The 17,650-nt window shown below is 38.7% G+C and overlaps 1 protein-coding gene across 1 annotated transcript in view; it reads left to right on the forward strand.

Annotated features, from left to right (window-relative positions):
• The first annotated feature begins 12,361 nt into the window (after window positions 1–12,361).
• LOC131355250 (cystathionine beta-synthase-like protein) overlaps window positions 12,362–17,650 on the forward strand; it is a 54,705-nt gene continuing 49,416 nt past the window's right edge. The window contains exons 1-2 of the mRNA XM_058393576.1: window positions 12,362–12,475; window positions 12,678–12,705. The gene's annotated coding sequence lies outside the window, so the exon portion shown is untranslated. The remainder of the gene's footprint in view (window positions 12,476–12,677; window positions 12,706–17,650) is intronic.

Genomic DNA, 17,650 nt, shown 5'->3' on the forward strand with positions numbered 1-17,650 from the left:
AAATATCTAAGCTAAACTAAGTCACTGGTACACTCTTTTTGGAGTGAAATCTTTGTTTGCTGACTTCAATTTTCCTTACTTAAATTCTCCTCAGTTTATTTTGTCAAAGTATTTTCAATGAAACTCAATGCATTGAATAATAATTCAAATTTACTGATGTAAGCTTAATGTTTTTGCTTAATGCCTAATATTTCTTCCAAATTAGCTGCACCCTTTTAATTGTATTAAATTTGCTTCATCCCAATCTCAGCTTTTACAGTGTATTTTGTGTATTGGCGGAATGTAATTTCAGTGTTTGATTTTATTGGTGAGTTAAATAAGCAGACAGACATGGGCAGGGTGTGACAGGTGTGAGACACAGGCTGTGATTTAAGTTGTTTTGATAGCAAATAATTTTTTTTTCTCTTTGTTGCTGGACAGTGATATAGGGTTTTAAAGCAGGTTGGATTGTTTATTTACCTGACTAATTTATGGACCATTTGATTCAAATGTGCATTTTCATCACACCTGTCTTTTTGTCAGTTCAGTCATTTAATTGCTTAATTTCTATAGGTTTTGTAACATTCTAAAAGCTCTTAATTCCACAGATATAACTAACTGATATACTCACTAGGTTACTCTGAAGCGTTGCATACAACTATGCAAACACCTCTGAGACAAAGAAGGTGAGCCTGTAGTGGAACTATGTGTTGTGTGGAACTAGACCAGTGCAGTGTGATTATTTTTCAGGACTAAAGACTAACTACCAAATCTGGCAGTCTCTGAGGGATGCATATCCCATGCAGGCAGATCCAGGAAGAGTAGAGAAAATCAAATTGGAAGAGAATGAGTGTAGCAGAATTTGTATTAAAAGCTACAAAAGGCATGAAGAGAAGAAATGGGAGGAGCATGGGATGAAACAGCAGCAAGCCAAACCCTGTTCCGCATGATGGTAAAGAAAGGAAAAGCTCCATTATGTGGAGCTGCACAGACGAAGAGAAAAAGAAGCAAAGGCGGCAGCTGAAAGCCTGGTAATGCAGCTCCACAAGGCTCAGCTGAGTGAGCTGGCCTGCACCAAACAAGGAAGTCTGGAAAGAAAGAAGGAGGAGAAAAACATAGCAAAACAGGCAGCAGTGCTGGTGGCGCAACCAGCAGCACCCCCTGTGGCTCAGCCTGCACCTCCGGTGCCACAGCCAGCAGCCATGACACAAACCACGCCAGTGGTCCTACTGCAGCAGATGCAACCTGCCTATTATGCACCTCCACCAATGGTAATGTACCCCCCATTTCAACAATACCCACCCCAGAATCAAGGATGGGGTCAGGGACAGGGGCGTGGTCGGGGAGGAGGAGCATTCCAACAACCTTTGAGAAGAGCTCAAATGAATCAAGAAGGAAGAGGATGTTGGGTGTGTCAAGACCCCAGTCACCTGAAACGAGACTGTCCATATGCCTACCAACTGGAAACAACACCCCCAAGAGGAGGTTCACAGCAAAATCAAGGATGGCAAAGTCCAGGAAATTGGATGGGACCCTGGATGGGGCCTAATCAACAGCCCCAAGGACCAAACTCGGGAGCAGGCCCTATGGGGCCACCCCCGGCAAACATGTGAAGAGGCCCAGGGAAGCCAGAGGGGGAGCTGGTGCAGTGTACCACCTCTCTGCACCCCGCTCAAGAACCCACTGTCTCAGTAATAGTGGGAAAACAAATTCGTTCATCATTCTTAATCGACACAGGTGCAACATTTACAAGTATAGGTAAAGGCGGCTCAAAGCTCCCCCTCTCTAGTAAAGCAGTAAACACAGACTTTACGGTTTACTGAGCCTCAAGAACTAAATATACAAGGGGTGACAGTGCAAGCACATATCACTGTTCTCCCCCGAAAATCCAGCAAATCAACTTGGAAGAGATGTGCTCTGTAAGCTAGGAGCTAAAATACATTGCAGAGAAAGAGGAGTATGGGTAGAGCTCCCAGAGCATCTAATTCAACAGTATGTCATGATGGAGACAAAACTATGTACAATGGACAAGGTGTATTGGTTGGAATTAACTGACATGCACAGTGGAATAAGGGACCTGTACGTACAGTGAAAGTCCTGGTTTATCAGAATGCAGCCCGATTGTCAAGAAAGCAGAGAACCATGGCATTGCACGATGATGTATGATGGACAAAAAGAATACGAGGCCATGAGAGATGAACTAGTGGCAAGAACACAGTACACTGAAGACTATCAACCTAATTGTAGGCCTGCAAGGGGTAGCTGCGATGGTTCAACTGCCATTACAACTTGAACAGTGGTACCAGATTCCTGATGCTGCTCCTCATGTCTCCCTGCTGATTGGGCAAGGTTTTGAATCAAAAGAATTAGGACCAATGGTAAGGGAAGCAAGTCAGGGGATACAGTGGACACAGGTAGGACAGGGAGTCAGTGTCCCTCCTGATAGGAAGCTTCTTAGAATAGAGCAGATAGCGATAGATGAGGTAAGGCCACAGACTGTGCTGATAAGTAAGGCTGAGAATATGAGAATGGTGAAGAGCAGGATGAAACAACTGCCCCACTGGGCAGAAGAGCAGGAGTTCACAGAGGAAGAAAGGGGGGGAAGCATTGGCACAAGTACCAGACCAGTTATGGACCAAACATCAGACAGATGTAGGGCTGGTAAAGTCAGCAGGTCTAGTTAAGTTACAGCTTAAACCAGGAGCACAGTTACGATATCAAAAACAGTAGCCCTTGTCAAAGGAGGCAATAGTGGGGATAAAGCCAACAATTGAGGGACTAGCAGAAGCAGGAGTTCTAGTCCCAACAAAAAGTCAGTGCAACACTCCCATTTTTCCAGTCAGGAGGGAGAAGTAGTGGAGAGAGTGCTCTTAAATAGGGGAGTGGAGGTGAGAAACTAATGAGGTGCAGGTGAACTAAATCAGTACTCGGGAGCGTGTGTGCGCTAATGAGGGGTTGGTCCGGCATGCCTGTGACACTCACCTGTTTTAACAATCAATTTTGTTCCAGAACCAAAATATATTTTCCAATTATCAGAGCTAGTCTCACAAACACACTGCACAAACCCAGAGTAAGAAGTGTGATCTCAAATAATTCCTAAATTCTTGTTGTGTGTTTTAGCAGAATAAATCATTTTCAAGGCATTTTAAGAATTAATTAAATGAATTTTGAGAGGCATCAGATTCAGTGGAATTGATTTTTTCTTTTTGAATCATTTGTAATAAAAGTTTTAAGTAAGATCTAACTGTAAACTATACAATATTTAATTTCAGTAACTTACTTGTTTTAACTGTCAGTAGTCTAGTATAGTATAAGATAGTCAAATATCTTATATCCGGCAGTCACACATTATATGGACCTGGAGAAAAAACATTCTTACATAAGAAATTTATCTTTTAAAATTATTATTATTGTTCCACTTCAGCATTTTGCCTTACCTTTACATTATATACTCTTACATTTTTGTGTAATTTTACTGTGCAACATCTAGCAGCTAGATTTTTATGTAGGTATTGTGAACAATACATGAATCCCAATTTGAAAGACTAGTTTTAGAGTTTTTAACATTTTTGTTAAAACTGGAGGTCAATGTACATCTTAATAATGCTAAATATTTTTCCTAATATTTGTTAGCCACTTACTTCTCTCAACAATAAGTTTGATTCCAGAACCAAAGTACACTCTCTGGACTCCAGTAGTCACACATTGTTATTTTCCTGTGCAATAATTTTCTGGTTTTAAGCTGTTTTGGTGCCATATATTATCATATCTTATTTTGAACAATGACTGTATAGTATAAATCTTTTACCAGGCATTTTTTGCACATTATATCACAATATGCAGATATTAAAGTTACAATATTGGGTACCAGTACTATTTCTAGGACTTCTACTCAGTCCAGATTCTTAGAAACTTTATAATGTGATGCTTCAGTCTCAGTCTCACTAAGCTCTTGATATACAAAGCAAATATTATGATGCAGCTTTTGTGCAAAGTTACAATTAGTTAACTACTAACAATTTAATGTCAGTAACTTACTTGTATTTACTGTCAGCACTATGCCAGTGCCAAAGAGGGTCTTATTTCCAGCTCCAACATTCACACATTATGAGAACATGCAGCAAAAACCTTTTTAAATAAGAACTGAATTTTAGCAGTAATTATTGTTCCACTTCAGCAGTTTACCTTACTTTATCATAATATATATATTTTATTTTAGTGGAATTTCTACTTGTTTCTAGTTGAATAATTTTACATTACACATGTAGAATAAAATACAGACAGTCGATATGATTTTAAGATTTGTATTACAAAGATTAGCTTTACAGTTTTAAAAAAAACTTTTCATAATGTACATAAAAGGCTTACTTGTTTCAACGACTAACTGGATTAATTTGTCAGTACCATTGGTAATTATTTTGTTAATCTCCTTTAGTGACCCCATAAATAAAATGTTATAAATTTGGGGTAGCTACCATACACATTTTTCACAATTTAAAAAAAAAATTAACTTCACATTTTCACACTTTTTTCTTAATTTGTGAAAGAAAAATGTGAAAGACTTACTTGATTCTGTGCTTAATTTGATTCCAAGAGAGTCTGTGGGGTGACTATGGAATCTTCAGGAGAATTCTATGCTTTATCAATAGAAACATACTTGTGTGTGTGTGTGTGTGTCAAGGTAAGGGTTAAGGGGTTGTATGTGTGTGGGTGACTATGGAATACGTAACCTTCAGGAGATAAACTTCTAACTTCTATGTTTTATCAATAGAAACATACTTGTCCATATGATTGCGGGGGTAATAAAGGTTTACGAACCCTTTCAGGAGATAAACTTTGCTCATGTGTGTGTGTGTGTGTTTCCACGTGCAAGGGGTTTGTGGAGTTGTGTGTGTGTGTCAGGTAGGTGTGTGGGTGATTGTGGGGGTCTGGGAACGTTGTATTATGTAACCTTCAGGAGATAAATGTACAACTTCTATGTTTTATCAATAGAAACATTAACCATATACAAGTGGTTAAGTATATGACTACGTGTGTGTGGGGTGATTGTGGGTGTTGATGGTTTACGACCCCTTCAAGGACAAAACTTCCATAGGAATTCAGAGGTGTGACTGTGTGAGACCTTCAGGAGTTAAACTTTGGCTTATGTGTGTGTGTTTCCACATGCAAGGGGTTTTGTGTGTGTGTGTCTCAAGGTAAGGGTTTAGGGGGGTAATTGTGGGGGTCTGGGAACACTGCAATGCCACTATTGCTTTCAGAACAGAAAACTTTTCAAATAGTTCTTAAATTTAACCATGACTGCCAAGCACAAATGCCACAACACACTGTATACTACCCAATAGTGAGTGCTTGCACTAACACTATTACCTTTCCAGTAGCACACATGACAACATATGATGACTTTAAATGCATCATTGTACAAGCCATACAATCGGGGGAGCATTTAGCAGGGTTTAAATATCCTGTGGTTTTGGATTTGAGTTATCAGTATCTTGCATTAATTACAGTTTTTCTGTTAATAATTATTTCTTATCCCAACCTGTTGGAGGCCTGGAGTCATTTTATATTTTCATTAAGATACACTATATTGCCAAAGGTATTTGCTCACCCATCCAAATAATCAGAATCCGGTGTTCCAATCACTTCCATGGCCACAGGTGTATAAAATCAAGCACCTAGGCATGCAGACTGTTTTTACAAACATTTGTGAAAGAATGGGTCGCTCTCAGGAGCTCAGTGAATTCCAGCGTGGAACTGTGATAGGATGCCACCTGTGCAACAAATCCAGTCGTGAAATTTCCTCGCTCCTAAATATTCCACAGTCAACTGTCAGCTGTATTATTATTAAGAATGTGGAAGTGTTTGGGAACGACAGCAACTCAGCCACGAAGTGGTAGGCCACGTAAACTGACGGAGCGGGGTCAGCGGATGCTGAGGCGCATAGTGCGAAGAGGTCGCCAACTTTCTGCAGAGTCAATCACTACAGACCTCCAAACTTCATGTGGCCTTCAGATTAGCTCAAGAACAGTGTGCAGAGAGCTTCATGGAATGGGTTTCCATGGCTGAGCAGCTGCATCCAAGCCATACATCACCAAGTGCAATGCAAAGTGTCGGATGCAGTGGTGTAAAGCACGCCGCCACTGGAATCTAGAGCAGTGGAGACGCGTTCTCTGGAGTGACGAATCGCACTTCTCCATCTGGCAATCTGATGGACGAGTCTGGGTTTGGCGGTTGCCAGGAGAACGGTACTTGTCTGACTGCATTGTGCCAAGTGTAAAGTTTGGTGGAGGGGAGATTATGGTGTGGGGTTGTTTTTCAGGAGCTGGGCTTGGCCCCTTAGTTCCAGTGAAAGGAACTCTGAATGCTTCAGCATACCAAGACATTTTGGACAATTCCATGCTCCCAACTTTGTGGGAACAGTTTGGAGCTGGCCCCTTCCTCTTCCAACATGACTGTGCACCAGTGCACAAAGCAAGGTCCATAAAGACATGGATGACAGAGTCTGGTGTGGAGGAACTTGACTGGCCTGCACAGAGTCCTGACCTCAACCCGATAGAACACCTTTGGGATGAATTAGAGCGGAGACTGAGAGCCAGGCCTTCTCGTCCAACATCAGTGTGTGACCTCACAAATGCGCTTCTGGAAGAATGGTCAAAAATTCCCCATAAACACACTCCTAAACCTTGTGGACAGCCTTCCCAGAAGAGTTGAAGCTGTTATAGCTGCAAAGGGTGGACCGACGTCATATTGAACCCTATGGATTAGGAATGGGATGTCACTTAAGTTCATATACAAGTCAAGGCAGGTGAGCGAATACTTTTGGCAATATAGTGTACTTCAGTTGAATTTTCTGTTTTTATTTCTATTCTGAAATGTTTTAAGTAAGCCTCTTTTAAAAGTGCTGCTTTTTGAGTTAATTAGCTCTCCTTGAATGTATCTGTTTTAAGGTACTGCTTTAATGCTGCATTACATTTGAAAGTTCATTTTTCTAAGGGAACCTTAGAAAAGGTTTTCATTCACTCATAATTTCAGATTTGTTATAAAATAAATAAAGGCTTAAAAATGTTACAATTGTTAGGCACAGATTAGTTAAGAGTAATTAAAATCACACCATAAATTTTAATGCTTCAACAAGCTGTTGTACAAATCTTGCACTGACAAGTAAATATCTTGGTCAAAATCTCTTGACTGTGAGACTGGATTAAAGTTTGTCTTCAGTTTCATCCTCTGAGAGCAGACACTCCACCTGAGGGACCACTACTTCTGTGTCCTGCTCCTCCAGTGGGTAAGTGCATTCGTGCAACGAAATGTTGAGGTCCTAGAATAAAAATAAACAAAAAAATAAATAAATAACATGCACAAAACATACTGCATTGCTCTTTTGCCATTACATTCCTACCTCTGTGTCACATGAAACATTGACTGCATTCTGTGCAATTCCTATTTCCCATAGCTGACTGGGGGAAAGATTTTGCTCTGTACGGATGGAATGGTCATTCCATGCATCAGTAAAAGTATCTAGGTCTCTTAGGATGCATGGAAGAAATACATAATGCACACAGAAGAGGTGAAGGGTATTTGACGGATCAAGAGAGCCACTTTCTTAAAGACTGTGTAGAACATCATAATACAAGTTTGAAACGGACATCCACACATCTTTCCACAACCTTTCAACCCTAAATGTGAAAAATAAAAATATTCTTACATACAATTAGCCAACAGTCATTTATAATTCAAAAAGTTGAAGTGAATTACCCACCTTAAACAAAGAAATTACCTTTGATTTTGAACACTTTTCCCTGAAATGAAACTTCCCCTGCCACAGCCCTGAACTGTGAACATCCACCTTTCAGTGCCGACATTTTCTACACCTTGGTCTGCTCTCACTCTAGAAATTATGAATCAATACTCAATTGCTTGACAAGACATGGTGTCCTCAGTTTCCCCCCATTTTTAGATTATACATTCAGTAACCTTAACTACGGCTAAAATATAAAAATCTTTGCTAAATAATGACACTAGCTATAATGACCAACTAGGACAACATTTTATTTTGTAAAACTTTGCAGTAAATATTCATAACATACGTAAATATTGTATATGTCAGCCACCAACAATATATTTATGTTCAAGTACCTGAGATTGTCTGGCATTTTGCTGATGGGAATGAGCCATAACAACTTGTGGAGCGAAAAAACTGCAGAGTCCCGCGATTGTCCAGATAGCCAATGACTGCGAGTCGCATTGGAGTGACTCCCCTCTTCCATCGAATGGCTAGAGGAGGAGCTGTCAATCTAGATGTAGTGGACCAATGGTGATGCTAAAGCCGCCCCTAATTTACATGAAACACACAGCGCAACATTTGGGAAAACAAGCGCAGAACTTTGAATTGAAAGCGAGGGGAAGTTGACAGAAGTTGAAGTTGCAAAAGCACTGTCCTTCCCAAAGAACTCAAAAGAACTTAAAGTATAGCTGGAGAAACTTTTTATTAAGGCAATTATCAGCATAATACTGATGTTGAAAAGAAAGCAACTGGGATGCTCAAAGTAAGAAGAAAACCAGCCAGAACTTGTGATTCCAAAGACTTTGTGCATTGGCTGTACTGCAAAGGGATGTTTGTCCATAAAGACTTATGGCGACATGTAAAAAGATGTTATTTAAAGCCAGGAGATCTAAATGAACACCATGGTAAGGCCAGGGTTTTGGGTTTGGCAGCCATGGCAGACGCTACATTCCCACACCAGATATCTCCAGGGGTTTGGAAGCTCTTAAATGTAATGAAGCAAGATGAGGTTGCCTCTGTAGTACGCAATTACTTTTGCATTCTTCAACTAGCACAGTCTTTCTTCAATAAACACGGAAATGACCCTACCAAGTATGAATATATTTGACAGAAGCTACATGAAATTGGAAGATTTTTATTAACTCTGCACAATGACTCTTCCATCCATAGTCTCGAGGAAGCTGTAAAACCTGCTAACTTTTCAAGTGTTGTTCAAGCTGTCAAAACCGTGTCTGGCTTTGATGAAGCAATGATCTACTACCAAATGCCAAGCCTAGCCTTAAAATTGGGGCACACATTACAAAAGGTGTGCGAAATTATCCATTGTAGAGCTTTAATGGCAGAGAATGAGGAGCTAATCAGATCAACTGAGACATTCAAAAAACTGTATAGCAGCAAGTGGTCAGAGTTTATCCCCCACAATGCTTTAAGCACACTGAATGAAGCAAAATTTAACAAGCCATTAACACTACCATTTACTCATGATGTTCAGCTTCTTCATAAACACCTGGAGACAATTGCAGATGCATCATCTGAAAACCTGAAGCAGGCTCCATCACCTCAATTTTATGCTGAGCTTGCTAAAACCGCACTTGCAAGAATAATACTTTTTAACCGTAGACGTGCTGGTGAAGTCTCAAAAATACAGGTAAGCTTTCAAGAAAGAGATGACACTATTCTTCATGAAGATGTTGCAATGGGCCTTTCCAAATTTGAACAGAAACTTTGAGCCACTTCAGCAGGCTTGAGATCAGGGGTAAGCGAGGATGAAAAGTTGTTGTCTTTCTTACACCACACATGGTGGATGCACTGTGTAAGGACGCACTCGAGGCAGGCGTAGTAGAATCCATAAGCAGATCTTTAATTCACAAAATGGCAGGCAAAATTGTAAATGGTGTGGAATAGCAAAAGGGTCAAAAACCGGAAAACCAAACACACTCAAAACAGAAACCAAAAAACACTAAACCGATACTCGTGGTCGAACAGGCAAGTATCATACACATAGAAATCAGAGGATCAATATTCTAAGGCTTGGTATGCAATCTAGGGAGAATGATACTTCACAGAGTACAAAGAGAATCACGCTGCTTAAATACCCGAGCGTACCAGAAATGCATTCATGTTGTCAATACTCGGACGATGGTTCCCTCTGGCGTTCTGGTTCTGCATGCGCCGTGATACACTGACACTTTTGGTCAGTAAAAGAAAGGAATGTGGGGTACTGGATGCCAACTTCTACGTGTTTGCCAGACCCAACTGTCAAAGTCATTACAGGGGCCAGGACTGCCTGAGACTCTATGCATCTCGGTGTGGAGCTCAAAATCTAGAACATCTTGGATAAACCCATTCGCGTAAACATGTGGCCACTCTCTCACAAATTCTTAACCTAAAGAACAATGAATTGGATCAAGTTGCAGACTTCTTGAGACATGACATTCGTGTACACCGTGAATACTACAGGCTCCCAGAAGCAACAATTCAGCTAGCTAAATTATCTAAACTCCTCCTGGCTATGGAAAAAGGTCGTCTTCCTGATCTTCAAGGCAAATCACTTGATGACATTGAAATTGAAGGTATGCATCTTTATTGTGAAATGGTAAAGAGTTTTAATGTGGTACATAATGTGTCCTGTGTAGAATTAGGCTAAAATTAGGCCAAATCAGGGAGCTTTTAAATACAAATTAAACATACTGTACTGTTCAGTTTTACTTCTGCTTTTAAGATGAAATCAACACTGATGGCAGTGCTGGAAGTGAATCTGAGAATGGGGGTGAAGGTGAGAATTTGGAGGCTTGCATGAGTACACCAGTGCATATCAGTAGGTTTTTCAAACATTGTTGTTATATGCTCCATTGTTTTTTGTCATAGGTCCACACTATTTGTGTATGCTAAATGATGGGGTTATCTTTATGTCTAGGGATGCAGAAGGATCAGGCACCAAAAGAGGACAAGGCTGGAGGTTCTCATTGCATTTCCTAGATTCTACCTGTAGAGTTTACTTTTATAATCAATAAAAATGGATGAAGCTGTTATTTTAGTAATATATTTCTGTATTATTTACCTATTATTAATCTTAAACAAAGCTATTTGTCATCATACAACTTTTTCTTGTTTAATTACTATGGTTGTATGGAGTGCATGTTTTTGTTGTTTAATTGCTTTTTTTTAGTTGTTAAGGTGCTCTGCCCATGTCCCATAGAGTTTTGATGAGTCTTTCGTGCAGTTAGCTTGCCATAAATATCACAATTTTAACCATCACAATCTATTTGAATGCCTGTGCATTATTCTTGTATATACCCACATTTATGTGTAGGTTTCATGTAAGACTGAGCTTTTTGGAGATTTCAACCCAATAGCTAGACAGTGCAGTATTCAGACCATACATACCAGACATAATCACTTTTATTTTCTGAGATTAATGTTTATTTTGTTTGTATAGCAGTGTTCCAGGGCAATGTTGCAGCAGAGACTGGAAACTCTAGACAGAAGACACGAACACCATGGTCTAAATGTGAGGAGGTGGCTGTAATGAAATATTTTAAATCTCATATAACCACAGGACCACTTGCCACAATGGGAGAGTGTGTGCAGTGCAAGATTGCGGAGGATCCTTTGCTGGTAGGCCGCACAGAGCAAAATATATGGGATTTTGTTCGAAACAGGGGAATAACTTTAAAAAGGAAAGCCCAGTGTGACTGAGGAAAATGTTTTGATTAACAGGGGATGCTACATATTTAAAAGAGCCAGATGAGAACTGTTTAAGTTCTCAGTTGTAATCGCTCACACAAGCTGCTTAAAGTTTTGAAACCGTTGTTTACAAGGACTTTGTTCTGTTAAATCACAAATGTCTTGGTAATACATAATGCATTCATGTACATGTTTGTGTTTAATGAAGTTACAGTAAAACATGCCTGTCCTTTTAATACAGTATACAGACTTTTTTGTTTATTGTTAAACTGATCTCATAAAACAGATTTGACCTTATAAATATGCTTTTTGAAGTAGGCGGGAGTTTCCCAGCAGGTCCTCATATGCACCCATAATGTCAGGTCTCAATATTAAGAGTATAATTTTGTGTAAAAGAAATCTGAAGTGAAATTTGTCTTGCTCAATTTTTAATAGATTTTTTTGATGTTTTCAGCATCACTGTAGCACAAAGGGAAAGGTGGGGCCCTATAAAACATGATACAACTGGTTTAGCAGGCAAAGTCCTTTTAAGACTTAAAAACCAGTATCTGTGTGTGTGTGTGTGTGTGTGATGAGTTGGCATCCCATCCAGTGTGTTTACTAACTTTCATGCAAGTAAACTTTTAACTACAAACTTCTCATTGTGTTGCTTCATGATCCATCACTGCACCTTTAACACACTGATTTCACACAAATCTAAAAAAAACGAGGCTAGTTATTGATTTACTGATCGATTATTTATTTAATTATAAATAACTAGGCTATTTTTTAACGCTAGGAACACAGCAGGTGCAGCGTCCCAGGATATGAAACACAAACCCGGAAGCTCGTATCACTCGTAACATAGAACAAAACCCAGCGTGTTTGGATTGGCTGAGAGCACAGAGCAGCCGCCTCCGTAAGGTTGAAATGTTGTCACTCTGGATAAGAGCGTCTGCCAAATGCCAGAAATGTAAATGTAAGTGTAAGGTTGAAATCAAGGTTGAAATCAGCTTCTGCTTCAGCGTTGTTGTAGTCAATACAGAGGTAGGTGTCCACGCTTATAGGTTTATACCACAGGACTGATCACAGAACTCAGATTTAATCTGTCTTTATTTTCATTTATTATTATATCATGTACATTTTTTTATACGAAACCATAGCAACGGCATTCAGCATCACTGTGTGTGTGTGTGTGTGTATGTGTGTGTAAGGCTCTAATAGACTAATACTGCATTAATCCTCATAGGAATCCTCAGTGCACATGAGCTACTTGGGTAAGTGTAGATTATCATTTATTTATTTATTTTTACTTGAATTGTTTACATTTTGTTCGTTTTATCTGAGAGAAAAACATGATCACTTATAGGTCGATTGCATCATCCTGGCTGCGGACTATTCAGCGTCGCTCCTAATCAGTGAAGCTACCCGATAATTCATGATTATAAACAATTATAAATAAATCTAAGCATTATTTAAACTGCTCTTGCGATCTGAAGTTGTTAGATTTAATAGAGTTTATGTATTTATTCCTACCGAACTGTTTCATATAATATTTAAGTGGGTTTTTTTGTTTTTTGTTTTTTTTTATTGTCATTCCTCTATATGGGTTGTGTATATTGGAATAAAATGTAGCTTCTCTAAGACAATAAATACCCAGGTGAATAAATACCCAGGTGAATAAATACCCAGGAGAATAAATACCCAGGTGAATAAATACCCAGGTGAATAAATACCCAGGTGAATAAATACCCAGGAGAATAAATACCCAGGTGAATAAATACCCAGTAGAATAAACTCGGAGAACATGGACTGTAACCTCTAAACTATTCTGTAGTGTTCAGTCAAAGTCAAAGAAGCTTTATTGTCACTTCAACCATATATAGCTGATGCAGTACACAGTGAAGTGAAACAACGTTCCTCCTAGACCTCCTACACATAACAAAGATAAAGTACAGTGACGCAGACAAACATAGAGCTATAACATAGAGATAAAAACTAAACTATACTTAAGGTGCAATAAAAACTAAACTATACTTAAGGTGCAAAAAATAAACTAGACATACAACAGAAGTGCACAGGATGACAAGACAAGACAGTGCAGACAAACAACATATAGACCGACTCTGTGCAAATAGTGTTTCAGCTAATATAGCGGTAATATTTGCAACTCTAAAATGTTCATAGTATAAAGAGTCTGATAGTGTCCGGTTTTGTAAAGTAGGTGGTCCATATGTTGATGTTGAGTCATATAGTGGGTGAGGTGTTTTTGTAGCCCAGGTAAGTGTTATGAGGCAGCAGGGTGTTGAGTAACGTGAATTAAGGAATTTCCCCTTGGGATTAATTAAGTGCTTTGAATCTTGAATCTTGAATACCTGAGGGAAGAAACTGTCTCCTGGTGGTGGGAGCATGGATGCTCCTCTACATGAAGAGTCAAGGAGAGGAGTGAGAGGATGGAGAGGAGGTCAGTAGATGGTGATCGCTACCTCGGGAGTCAGCCTATTTACACCAGGCAGTTATCTTGGGCATTGTTGTGACCTTCAGAATGGACCCCAAACACACACACACACACACACCCACACACACACACACACAAACCCACAGGTTATAACCTATATATATAAAAAAAAAGAAAAAATGTAAAAATTTTAAAAAATTAAAACTATGTAAAAAAAACAAAAACAAGTTTTTATGTTAAAATTAAATCTATGTAAAAAAAAAAAAGAAACCAGTTTTTATGTAAAAATGAAACCTATGTAAAAAAAAATCAGTTTTTAGGTAAAGAAAAAGATCTAAAAATGAAAACTATGTTTAAAAAAAAAAAGAATCAGTTTTTTATACACTGATATGAATAGAATTTTTTTTTTTGACTGGTCTGTTCGGCCTTGACATGGTTCACTGTGTTGCTTTGTTTCAAAGCACAAAGATTACTCAGTAAACTAGCTGTACACAAAAGAGAAGGACGAACTCTCTGTTTTCTTTAACTGCCGAACTCACTGATGAAGAGTACACGCTGATAAAGATGAGCTTTAGAGAGAATTAATGTTAGTGTTTTGATCAAAGTGGAACTAGAGACAGAATGGATTGATCCAGTATTTATTTAGAATGAAAATGAAAATTAAGCTTTAACTTAGCTTAAAAGTTATAAAACAATGTCACGTATTAGTTTTTGTCTTGTTGCCATGGTGATACACAACACTTTTCAGACTAGTTTTATTCATTGCTAAGTTTTTTCTAACAGGTTTATATTAACGCTCTCATTCTGATAAGTTATCGTTTCTGTATCGTCTCCAGAGGCACAAACCGAAGAACCCGTAATGGCTCTAAAGATTCAAAACATACACTTTTATCACCACGTTTCTTGAATTACAAGTTTAACGAGTTTGCCAAGATAGAATTAATTTTAACCTGCATTCCAGGTGTTTTCTTGTAGAAATGAAATTTAAATGTGGTAGAATTTAGTTTATAAATGTAAAAGAATGCTAATGCTATACTGAAATGTCAGTTTATTAAATACATTTAATGAAAATTTAATGAATTGATTAATTTACAGAATCAAATTACTTTTTTAAAGCTGTTTCCAGCAGAAATCAGTGAAAATGTAAATTAATTTAATTTTATAAATCATCAGAAAATAATAATTTGAATGATTTATAAATCAAAATTAAGTTAGAAATGTATTTCATTTTAAAATAAAATAAAATTATATTTTAAACACATTGATTATTTTAATTATGAGGCTTCTTATTTTTAATTTAACATAATTAATTCATTTAATAATTTCAAGACATGTATGTTAATAATATATTTCAGACACATGACTTGAATAAGGGATGCACAGTGTAGCGTTTGCCCTGAAGTTAACCTGAGTGTTAGTAATAGTTCTTCACACATTTTTTAAGTGACTCATTTCTGATCATAACTTAAGAAAAGACCAGACACTTGACTTCTAGTGTCACTTCCCTTATTTGTGTCTTGCATCAGCCACACAGCTGTGATCTGCTGGAACAGCATGATTCAGCACCATTAGTGGAGAGCAAGTGTGAAAACTTCACTTACATGATTCTGATGAAATTTTGATGAGCACATCCTAATTATTTATTCTAAATTGAACTGAAGTCTCTGATAGATACAACGAGCATCTGATGTTTGATATTACTGACCTGAAACAAAACCAGAACAAATCAGTCTGTTATGACAGGGTTCGTGGAGGTGGACACAGATGGGAATCTTTACATAATTAACAGAAAACAGTTCAGAACGTGAGACAAAATCCAAATCTGAAAGCAGGTGAGGTGATCCTCAAACAGGCAAAAACATGGGAAAATGAGAAACAGGAAACTGTGGGCAAGATCGAAGAAGCAAAAGAGAGAACAAAAGCTTGGTATGGTCAGGCACTGACCATAGACTGAACGAATAATTAATCACAGATGACGAGACACACGAAGGGTTTAAACAGACACATAAATCAGGAAGTACACTACAAACAGGTAAGATCCAGTGACAGTACATGAACCAAAACAAAACATGACAAACAGAACAAACACATGAAAACACGGAGTAAAGTGGACATGAGTGACGTAGCACTGCAGGGAAGATTTGTAACATAACTGACTCAAACAGGAACATGAAATGATGAAGTAGAATCTAGATTTATCTTGCATCTGTGTCATGCTGTTAAAGGATAATAACCAAGGACAGAGCAGCATGATGAAGTCACTGTCTCCATCTCCAAGGTGATGGTTTTCCTGGAACTGCACAGCCATGCAGGGTTTTGTTCCTCTCACAACAGTTACAGCTTTGAATTGTAAAGCGTGAACGGTGTTAGTGTTAGAAAGCTTAGTTAGTTCAACAGCACTGACACTGGAGACTCATTACTTCATGAAAACTTCACCATATCAACGATTACACACCTTTCACCATCTGTGTATGTGGCGAATCCACCGTTCATTACCCTGTTACTATAGAAACCATAACGTGTTTGAATGATTGTGTTAATATAAACCTGTGCTACTGTCACAGCTGCTGTTCTAGAGAATTAATCAACACCTGATCCACCAATCAGTCCAGAACTAATAAAGATTATTTCAATATTCAAAACATGCTTTTGAATAAAGTCCTGGAAACTATCAGGCAGTGGAAAGGCCTTGGCCTTGGAATGTGTGTGTGTGTGTGTACAGTTGAAGGAAAAATCAACACAATGTATGAGTCACTGTGACTTATGACTCTGCATCGATTATCTATGTTCACTGGTAGATGTGTTCAATGGTTCCTTCATACAGTGAGGGAAAAAATTATTTGATCCCCTGCTGATTTTGTACGTTTGCCCACTGACAAAGAAATTATCAGTCTGTAATTTTAATGGTAGGTTTATCTGAACAGTGAGAGACAGAATAACAACAAAAAATCCAGAAAAACACATTTCAAAAAAGTTATACATTGATTTGCATTTTATTGAGTGAAATAAGTATTTGACCCCTTTGCAAAACATGACTTAGTACTTGGTGGCAAACCCTTGTTGGCAATCACAGACGTCAGACCTTTCTTGTAGTTGGCCACCAGGTTTGCACACATCTCACATCTCAAGGAATTTGGGCCCACTCCTCTTTGCATCCACGACCGATTTTCAATGCCCTGGCTGAGGGAAGGAGGTTCTCACTCAAGATTTGACGGTCCATGGCTCCGTCCATCATCCCTTTCATGTAGTGCAGTTGTCCTGTCCCCTTAGCATAAAAACACCCCCAAAGCATAATGTTTCCACCTCCATGTTTGACGGTGGGGATGGTCTTCTTGGAGTCATAGGCAGCATTCCTCCTCCTCCAAACACGGCGAGTTGAGTTGATGCCAAACAGCTGGATTTTGGTCTCATTTGACCACAACACTTTCACCCAGTTCTCCTCTGAATCATTCAGATGTTCACTGGCAAATTTCAGATGAGCCTGTACATGTGCTTTCTTTAGCAGGGGGACCTTGCGGGCGCTACTGGATTTCAGTCTTTCACGGCGTAGTGTGTTACCAATGGTTTTCTTGGTGACTATGGTCCCCGCTGTAATTCTGGGCTGATTCCTCACCGTTTTCATGATCATTAAAACTCCATGAGGTGAGATCTTGCATGGAGCCCCAGACCGAGGAAGATTGACAGTCCTTTTGTGTTTCTTCTATTTGGGAATAATCGCACCAACTGTTGTCACCTTCTCACCAAGCTGCTTGGCGATGGTCTTG

This window comes from Hemibagrus wyckioides, linkage group LG06, assembly GCF_019097595.1.
Source record: "Hemibagrus wyckioides isolate EC202008001 linkage group LG06, SWU_Hwy_1.0, whole genome shotgun sequence".
NCBI classification, from domain to species: domain Eukaryota; kingdom Metazoa; phylum Chordata; class Actinopteri; order Siluriformes; family Bagridae; genus Hemibagrus; species Hemibagrus wyckioides.